Source organism: Dermacentor silvarum, chromosome 1 (assembly GCF_013339745.2).
Source record: "Dermacentor silvarum isolate Dsil-2018 chromosome 1, BIME_Dsil_1.4, whole genome shotgun sequence".
Lineage (NCBI taxonomy): Eukaryota > Metazoa > Arthropoda > Arachnida > Ixodida > Ixodidae > Dermacentor > Dermacentor silvarum.
Genome location: NC_051154.1, coordinates 285582120 through 285590182, shown reverse-complemented (window position 1 = coordinate 285590182; position 8063 = coordinate 285582120).

Genomic DNA, 8063 nt, shown 5'->3' with positions numbered 1-8063 from the left:
AGTCAATTACCAAGTCCTGCCCTTTTGAGGAGCGAAGTCTTACACACACACACATGCACACCTGCACCACATGACTCGCTTTCAACAATTTACACACACAAATACGCTTTTTTTTTACACTTTGACACTCCTACTGAGAAAGCATTAAAAAATTTAATGGACTCACTGCAACCTTCTCAATTAAACCTACAGCTCAAACACATTCTCGAGTCCAAGGGCATGCCTTATAAATTCCATTTTTACGAATTATAATTGGGCAATAGAGGACAATTTTCGAAGGGCATGAGAACCACCCCAGAGAGACCTAAATCTTAGCACTTCATATCTTCAGTAAAAGCTGCTTAAACCAATTCCTATATGCGGAATATCGCAAATAACCAGCTATTCACAATTTAAGCAGTTGTCTCCTTGAATTCGGGAGTGTTACGTGTCGAAACGACAATTTGATTAAGGGGCACGGGATAGCTGGTGACTCTGGATTGATCCTGACCCCTAGGGGTTTTTCAACGTGCCCCAAATGCACGAGACACGGGCGTTTTTGCATTTGTAGGCAAAACATTTTTGTGCGGGCGAAAACGCGGCAGCATTTCGCCCGCCACCGCCTTATAAGCAGTTGCCTACTTCAAGGAAATGTGGGCTAACCCAAGGTACACGTTTCACGATCGAAATTAGTGTAATCGTGAAACACACTTTCCCAATTTCTTATTCATGTATTTATGCTGTTGATGAAACGTTTATTTCACAATAACAATCAAGCAAGTGGATTCATCAGGGTAGAGTAGGGAAAAAGGAGGGAACTTACACCTTCCACTGGTCCTCCGGCGCCTCCATATATTCCAGAGTGGCTCGACACCAAACTCGGTTTTCAGGGCGGGGACAGCCGCTGCACCAATTTTGAAGAGGTTTATTGCGTGTAAAACTACCGACTTTATTCAATACACACACACACACAAGCACGCGCGCCCCCGCAAAAAACTCACAAAACACGTACGCGCGCGCGCGCGCGCGCGCACATACATAGCACTCACAAAACACGCACGCACGAACGCACGCACACACGCAAAGTACTCACAAAACACGCATGAACGCGCGCACGCACACACGCAAAGTACTCACAAAACACGCACGAACGCACGCACGCGCAATCACATAGAAACCCACATATAAGCACGCGCGCGCACGCACACATGCAAAGCACTCACACAACAGGCACGCGCGCACATACAAAGCGCTCACAAAACACGCACGAACGCACGCACGCGCAAGCACATAGAGACCAGCATACAAGCACGCGCGCGCGCGCACGCACACATACAAAACACTAAAAAAACATGCACGAACGCACGTACACAGCGCTCAGAAAAAACGCACGGACGCACACGTAAAGCGCTTACAAAACACGTACGCGCGCGCTAACACACACCACACACACACACACACACAAACGGAGAGAGAAAGATAGCCCAAAACACGCTGAAGAAGGCGTCCGGCAAGGAGCAGCAGCAGCAGTACGCGGGCGCGCGAGGGAGAGCCAATATTGCGCCGGTACTTTCGAAAGGCGAAGCCAGGCGTCACTTCTTTTTCTACTCGACACAAAACGAACGACCGTGTTATAAGCCGCGCTGAACTCGCAAGAACACCACATTTCCCATAGTTCAAGCGCTCAGAAACAAAGCGGGATTATGCAGGCGCACCACGCCCGACGTGGCCACAGAAACGTTAGTCACACGGGGGCAATCGAGGTAGCCATCTTGCCGTAGTACTGCGTGCAACTGCTTTTGCGCTTACATTAGTGAAATATGCTATCGGATCACAATGAGATAATTCTAGAGCCAACAATAACACGTAATCAAATAAAGAAACACCAAATGAACGGACACTTGCCTGAAACTTTCCATACTGACAGTAGTATACCGACCGCCGACACCGGGCACGTTGCAACTGCTCGTATCTGCTTCCGTGGATCCATCTTCCAGCGCGTGCCAAGGCTTTGAGTAGAGGTGGGGCACAATTAATACACAACGCACGGACCACGTATCTGATTAGACCGCACATAAAACCAATCACACGTTTACAAATTATTTCCCAGAGCGCGAGACGCGGACAAAGACAAAAAAGAGACAACGCATCTTCTGAAGCAAGAGTCAATGAGGTGACGTCGCAGCTTCCGCCTTCCCACCCTGCCGCGCGCCGGGTTGTCTAGGCAACGGTAAAGCGTCGTAGCGTCAGTTCCGGTCGCTTTTCAGTCGGGAGGGCGCAGCCAGGCGCAGCCGCGTAAATCGCGCTGCGCCGAATTCAGTCGAACTATAAAAATTATCTGCCGTTGCCCCTTTATTCTCACAGCTTTGTTCGTTGGCGTGGCCGCGTGCTTGCTGCCACTTCGTTGTGGTCTCTAGCTGTACCGGTGAGCTGGGAGTGGCGAATACGTTTCGTGTCAAGCGTTACGTTTTTTTTTTTTTTTTCTCTTTTTACGATGTCTGGGGTGCATGACTTTGAGTGCATCGCAGAAATCTTGACCGTGAGTGAGCCGATCAGCGCGCTTCTACAGGTACGATTAAAATACCAGCTGCGTCCGATCAAGGAGACCATGCCAGGTCACAGCATAAAGTTTCAGCGAGATCGTGGCTCGATAAGAGCGCTACATTATTGGTCGTGCCACGTGTGAGGCGCAAGCATTCACATCACTCGTGGCGTCTGCGAAAGGAGTGACAGTTGTGCTCTTCCGCAGTACATGTTTCGGTTTTCCATATTTCCATAGTCCGGAATTCATTACACTGAAACAATTAGCGGCATCAGTTCTTGGCATTCAAAGAACCATTTATGAACTATATCGATGATGGGCTTCAATTAGGTAAGCAGGATCGTCTGACTTGGTTGACAAGTGAATTAGCCTAATTTTTATGCCTGCGTGTCTAATTACTACCTTGAATTGCTTAAAAAGACATCTCACCGGGGTTCGCAACTTTTTGTTGGGCTTATAAGGGCACCGCTAAATTCCTGCAAAATTTTGCGAGTTGCTTGCGCGTTTTCATTCAATTACTGAAGTTTGTATTAAAAGTTTCTAATTGCACTGTAGTATCACAGTGCAATCTAATAACTAAATCTAATGATATTTCATGAAATTGCAAGTGAATGTGTCGACTTTTCAAGGTAATACGTTTTGGAGTGCGTGTCATGCCAGTAACATCGGTATCTTAGAAAAAAATGACATACATAGACACATGACTCATTGCGCGGACGTATGCGCGTTCTTATGGCCAGATTTATGCATGCAGCCTTGTGTTCAACACCCTTCAGACGTCGATTTAACACCCTTCTTTGAGCAACTTCACACCTTATGTGCCGTATACACCCATATGATAGGGTGTTTTTAACAAAATGGGTGCTAAAAGGGTGTGCACTGGGGTGTAAATGCGGAAAACACCCATTTTAACACCCTTAAGGGTGTGAAAATGTTTAGTGTGGAGTGCTGAAGACACGCCCCAGTATTTCAGGGCAGTCACATCGCTCTTCCGGGAACTCAGCGCCGTCGACCTCGAGGTAGAGCCAAGAGATGTAGCGTCGGCGCGGCTCTGCGAAATGCTCGTATCCACCCGGTCCACCTTGAATAGCCCGCCACCGACGTTTCTATGGTCGGAATTAACGTCAACTAGGCTGCCCAAGAAAGTAGCAAACATGCAAAAGGAAAGGGCATGGAGAAACCTGCCTACACTAGAACACCTACAGCGCTGGGGTATGGTCCAGTACGCGAAGTGTCCCAAGTGCGGAAACACAGAGACTGCGGCATACTCAGTCGCAAGTTGTGTGGTAGCTACGACCTTCTGGCGTCTTGTGCATCGATGCATGCCAAGTATAGGCGTGGACCAGTATTACACTAGGGGCCGGTGTCCCCGAGGCGCATTCGGCAGGCTCGTCCTCGCCGCCGGAGAATATGTCCTTTGGCGAAACCGTTGCAGCGCATTTGGCGGTTGCCGACGCTTGCGGCTGCAATGGCCTTTGCAGGCTTACCTTAGGAGGATTTTACTAAGCTTCCTAGAGACCCAATCAGTTACACACGGCGAAGTTGAGTTCCTGCGGCACTGGTCCTGCCCATTTGTATCCCTGGTGGATGGCAAGGCTAGACTTTCTGTGGTCTTTCCTGATGTGGAAGTACTCTAATTTGTTTGTGCTAAGGGGCCGAACAGCGGCCACCTTTTGTTGTCGGCGTTAGCAACACCCGTGTCTCTCTGTGAACTGTTTGCGTGCAGCTAGTCCGGTTGTATAAGTGTGTAATGGTTTTCATTGTAGGAGCGCATAGTAGTCCTCCCAGTGTACTACCTTAACACCAGCGTTACTCTCAGCAATGCATGTGCCCCCTGTGTTCGCTTTGGTTTGTCGGAAATAAACTTTTCTTTTCATCTGTCCTTAATGAGTGGGCGCTCTGTCCGTTGCATCGACCATGCAGTGTGTGCTGCGACCGTAATTCGTGAACGCGGGTTACGCGCAAGCGTATGGACGCCGCGAAGGTGCACCGCGGCGTCGAAGCACCAACGGAAAGGGCGCGAACGAGGTCATGGACACTACATTGATCTCGATGGTGCGACGCCCTGTGGTGGTGATGCTTGTGTGACGTCGGCAACAGCTTCGCTGTACAACCACTTTCCCAGGGTGGAATGGAGGTGGAAATTTTTTTCTACAGTCGTAAACTTCGCATACGTTTAAAAAGAAAGTTTTTCTTTTTTTTTCTCAGGTGACTGACATCGTATGCTTCTGACTTCTGACTACGGAGTTTGTACACAAAACAAGTCTCGCTTTATGTATTGTGTAGATAAATAGTACTAACAAGATAGACGTCGCACTTCGCCCGGAAGTAAACAGAGAAACAAAACTTCTTGCTCGCCTAAAGACATGAGGTATATCATCCAATGATCATTGACATGCCAAGGCGAGTACTCAGCGATGACGAATAAGTCCGAACTTTGACTGAAATATTTGGAATATCATAGCTTCAGCGTTGCAAACGAAGTGGCGCGCAGTTTTTCCCAACCTTTCCGCCATCTTGAATCCTCATACACGGGTAATGAATATTAATATTTTTCTCCGCTGCAGCTCCACCAGTCATAATCACATTCAATTCTCTACAGAGCAGTCGCGAGACGATACCTCAAATGATTCAATGTGCAATTAATCGCTACAATCTTCCGAGTGATCGGTGGCTCCAACAGTAAAAGCGTAGCCTTTTGCCCCATTATTTGTTCCCGTATTCGAAATGATCCTAGAGTCACAGAATGCTGCCAACGGAAAACAAGTAGAACATGTCGCTTCGATCAAAGTGTATCTCCACGCGATTAATAGTGTAATCCTGTACAAGAGCAGCAGATTATATAACAGCGGTAATAAGATGGCACACGTTACTTTCGCTTGCCATACATATACCGATGTAGGTAAATTGCAAAAAAAGAATAAATAAATTCATTAATAAATAAAAACACGCCTGCGTGCTCAAGTTCAGGTTAATTTTAAATAACACCAGGTGATCAAGATTAACTTGGTGGGCCTCTCCGTAGGCAGTGTCTCAACGCGAAAGTTTTCTTTTTGAAAGTTGTGCATCATCGGCTATCGTAATTATTAGTATTGATGTACATAGCTAGGTGATGCGCTTTACACCCTGTAGACGAGTATCAGCTTGATGTTACAGCTTAAGCGAAATCGCAATTTGACCCCCCGAAACCACGTCCTCATTGTGTATACGTCTGCTTCATGCGCGTTGTACGAGTCCACGATTTGCTACTTGTGGGATTCAGGACATGATCAAGGACGAATATTTTCATTCAGGTTCTACTCTTTTCTCAAAGAGGAACGTCCTTATAAGACTGGTACATCAAGATCAAATAGGCTGTTTCTATAGCGAAGTTTAATTTTATGCGCTTTTCGGGAGCCTGCTGTGTGCTCGCCAATATTGCCGGTCTCTCACTCGCCGCTGTTGCAACTACTATTACTACCACTACTACTACTACTACTACTACTACTACTACTACTACTACTACTACTACTACTACTACTACTACTACTACTACTACTACTACTACTACTACTAATAATAATAATAATAATAATAATAATAATAATAATACACAGAAGAGGACTTAAGGTGGCGGTCCCACTCCGTCGGCACGAGCCCCCGTTTTCAGTACTTTTGGAGCAACCGTGGCGGCTCTTCTACTTAGGATATAAAGTTGTCCTATATACCATAACAAAGCTTAATTCTTGTAGATTGTAACTATATAATACATAGAGGAATTGATTAATGTGATTTAGAAATAAATGTTCAAGGACAAGCATGAGATACATGGTTTTTGCGAACTGTGTCTCAGTTGTGACCACATTTAGGAGAAACTACCACATGTACTGCATTGCGGCTTGCACTGTAGCTTTAGGACATATTTATCTGTTTTCTAGACGCAGCAAAACAATTTAGAATTTTTACTTTTTGGATAATTTGCTTTTGAAGATTGCCAAATATTGCAAACTTCTGTTGTAAACAGCCCGATAACTACACGCTCAAGAAAGCTAAATTTTGGATAAATTAGAGTTCAAGGAATGTCGATTTAGGACGCAAAATTTCATTCATGTACCTTCATTAGTTTTAAACCGCAGCTTCGTAGCTTTAGTACCTTCCCGCAAAAATGGGCAAACGTAAAACCGGAATTCTACATATTGCTTAATTTCGGCCGCATTATTAGAAAAACTAATAAATGTACATGAATGAAATTTTGCGCACTAGATGTAAATTCCTTGAACTCTAAAGTTTCCAAAATTTAGCTTCCTTGAGCATGTAGTTGCCGGGCTGTTTGCAAGAGAAGTTTGCGATATTTGGCAATACTCAAAAGCAAATTATGCAAAAAGTAAAAATTCAAAATTATTTTGCCTCGTCTAGGAAATAGATAAATATGTCTTAAAGCTACACAGCAAGCCGTAATGCAGTAAATGCGGTAGTTCCTTCTAAATATGGTCACAACAGAGACACAGTTCGCAAAAACCACGTATCTCATGCTTGTTCTTGAACCTTTATTTCTAGATAACATTCATAAATTTCTTTGTATAATATATAGTTGGAATCTGAAAGAATTAGGCTTTTTGATGGTATATACCACTACTTTATATTCCAAGTAGAAGAGCCGCCACGGTTGCACCAAAAGTACTGAAAACGGGGGGCTCGTGCCGCCGGAGAGGGACCGCCACCTTAAGAATAAAGCTATTGCGCGCCATGGCATTGTTGGACATGACGCCATTTCTCGTGTAAAATAAGCAGGCCATGAAAGATTACCCTAAACCTCACCAATATTCAAAACAGTCGGGAGATAAATAGGCACTCGTGGTAGTGCGCACTACAGCCGGGTTAAACGACTTCTTCGCTACGTGCGATATGAAAAAACAGTCAGCTCCATAGGCCGTCCTGTTTACTGGACGCTGCAGCTTGCCAAGGTTGCTCTTGCTTGCACTATCTTAACAACAAAAGGCCACTGTTAGAACGGAGCTTCTGAAAAGCTGCCCTGCTGTGTTGACACCGAACACTACGCGGCGCGTGGTAACATAATGCTATCGCAGAAAAGCGATAAGCCGCGGGTATTTCCTTCTCGCCTCCCAGATACAAACAATGTTTCCCGTAGTCAGCTATAACGTGGCGTCGTTATCTAATTGTGAAAGTGAATTTCCTTTTCTGTAGGGTATTCCAAAAATGTCTTATTCACGATACGTCCACGTCTTGCGGCTGTGAAGAGTAATTGCGACAATGAGTATCGGCTATGAAGAGTAAACTCTCAGGCTCAGAATAATCTTCCTCATCAAATAAACCACTAGGTCGCACTCCCACGCGCATTGCAGAAGCCAGCCGACACGCGTCTATGCATGTAAACACGCGTGCACACAAAAGCGTGTCAGACACGTGCGCTCAGCAACACCATTGCTCGTAGTGAGACAATTGCGAGGTAAAACCCCGACGTTCGGGAGATAATGAAGTCATGGTGGGAATTCCTCTGCTATGCACTCGAAGTATAACCACAGTCTCGGCTTGTTGCCCTATT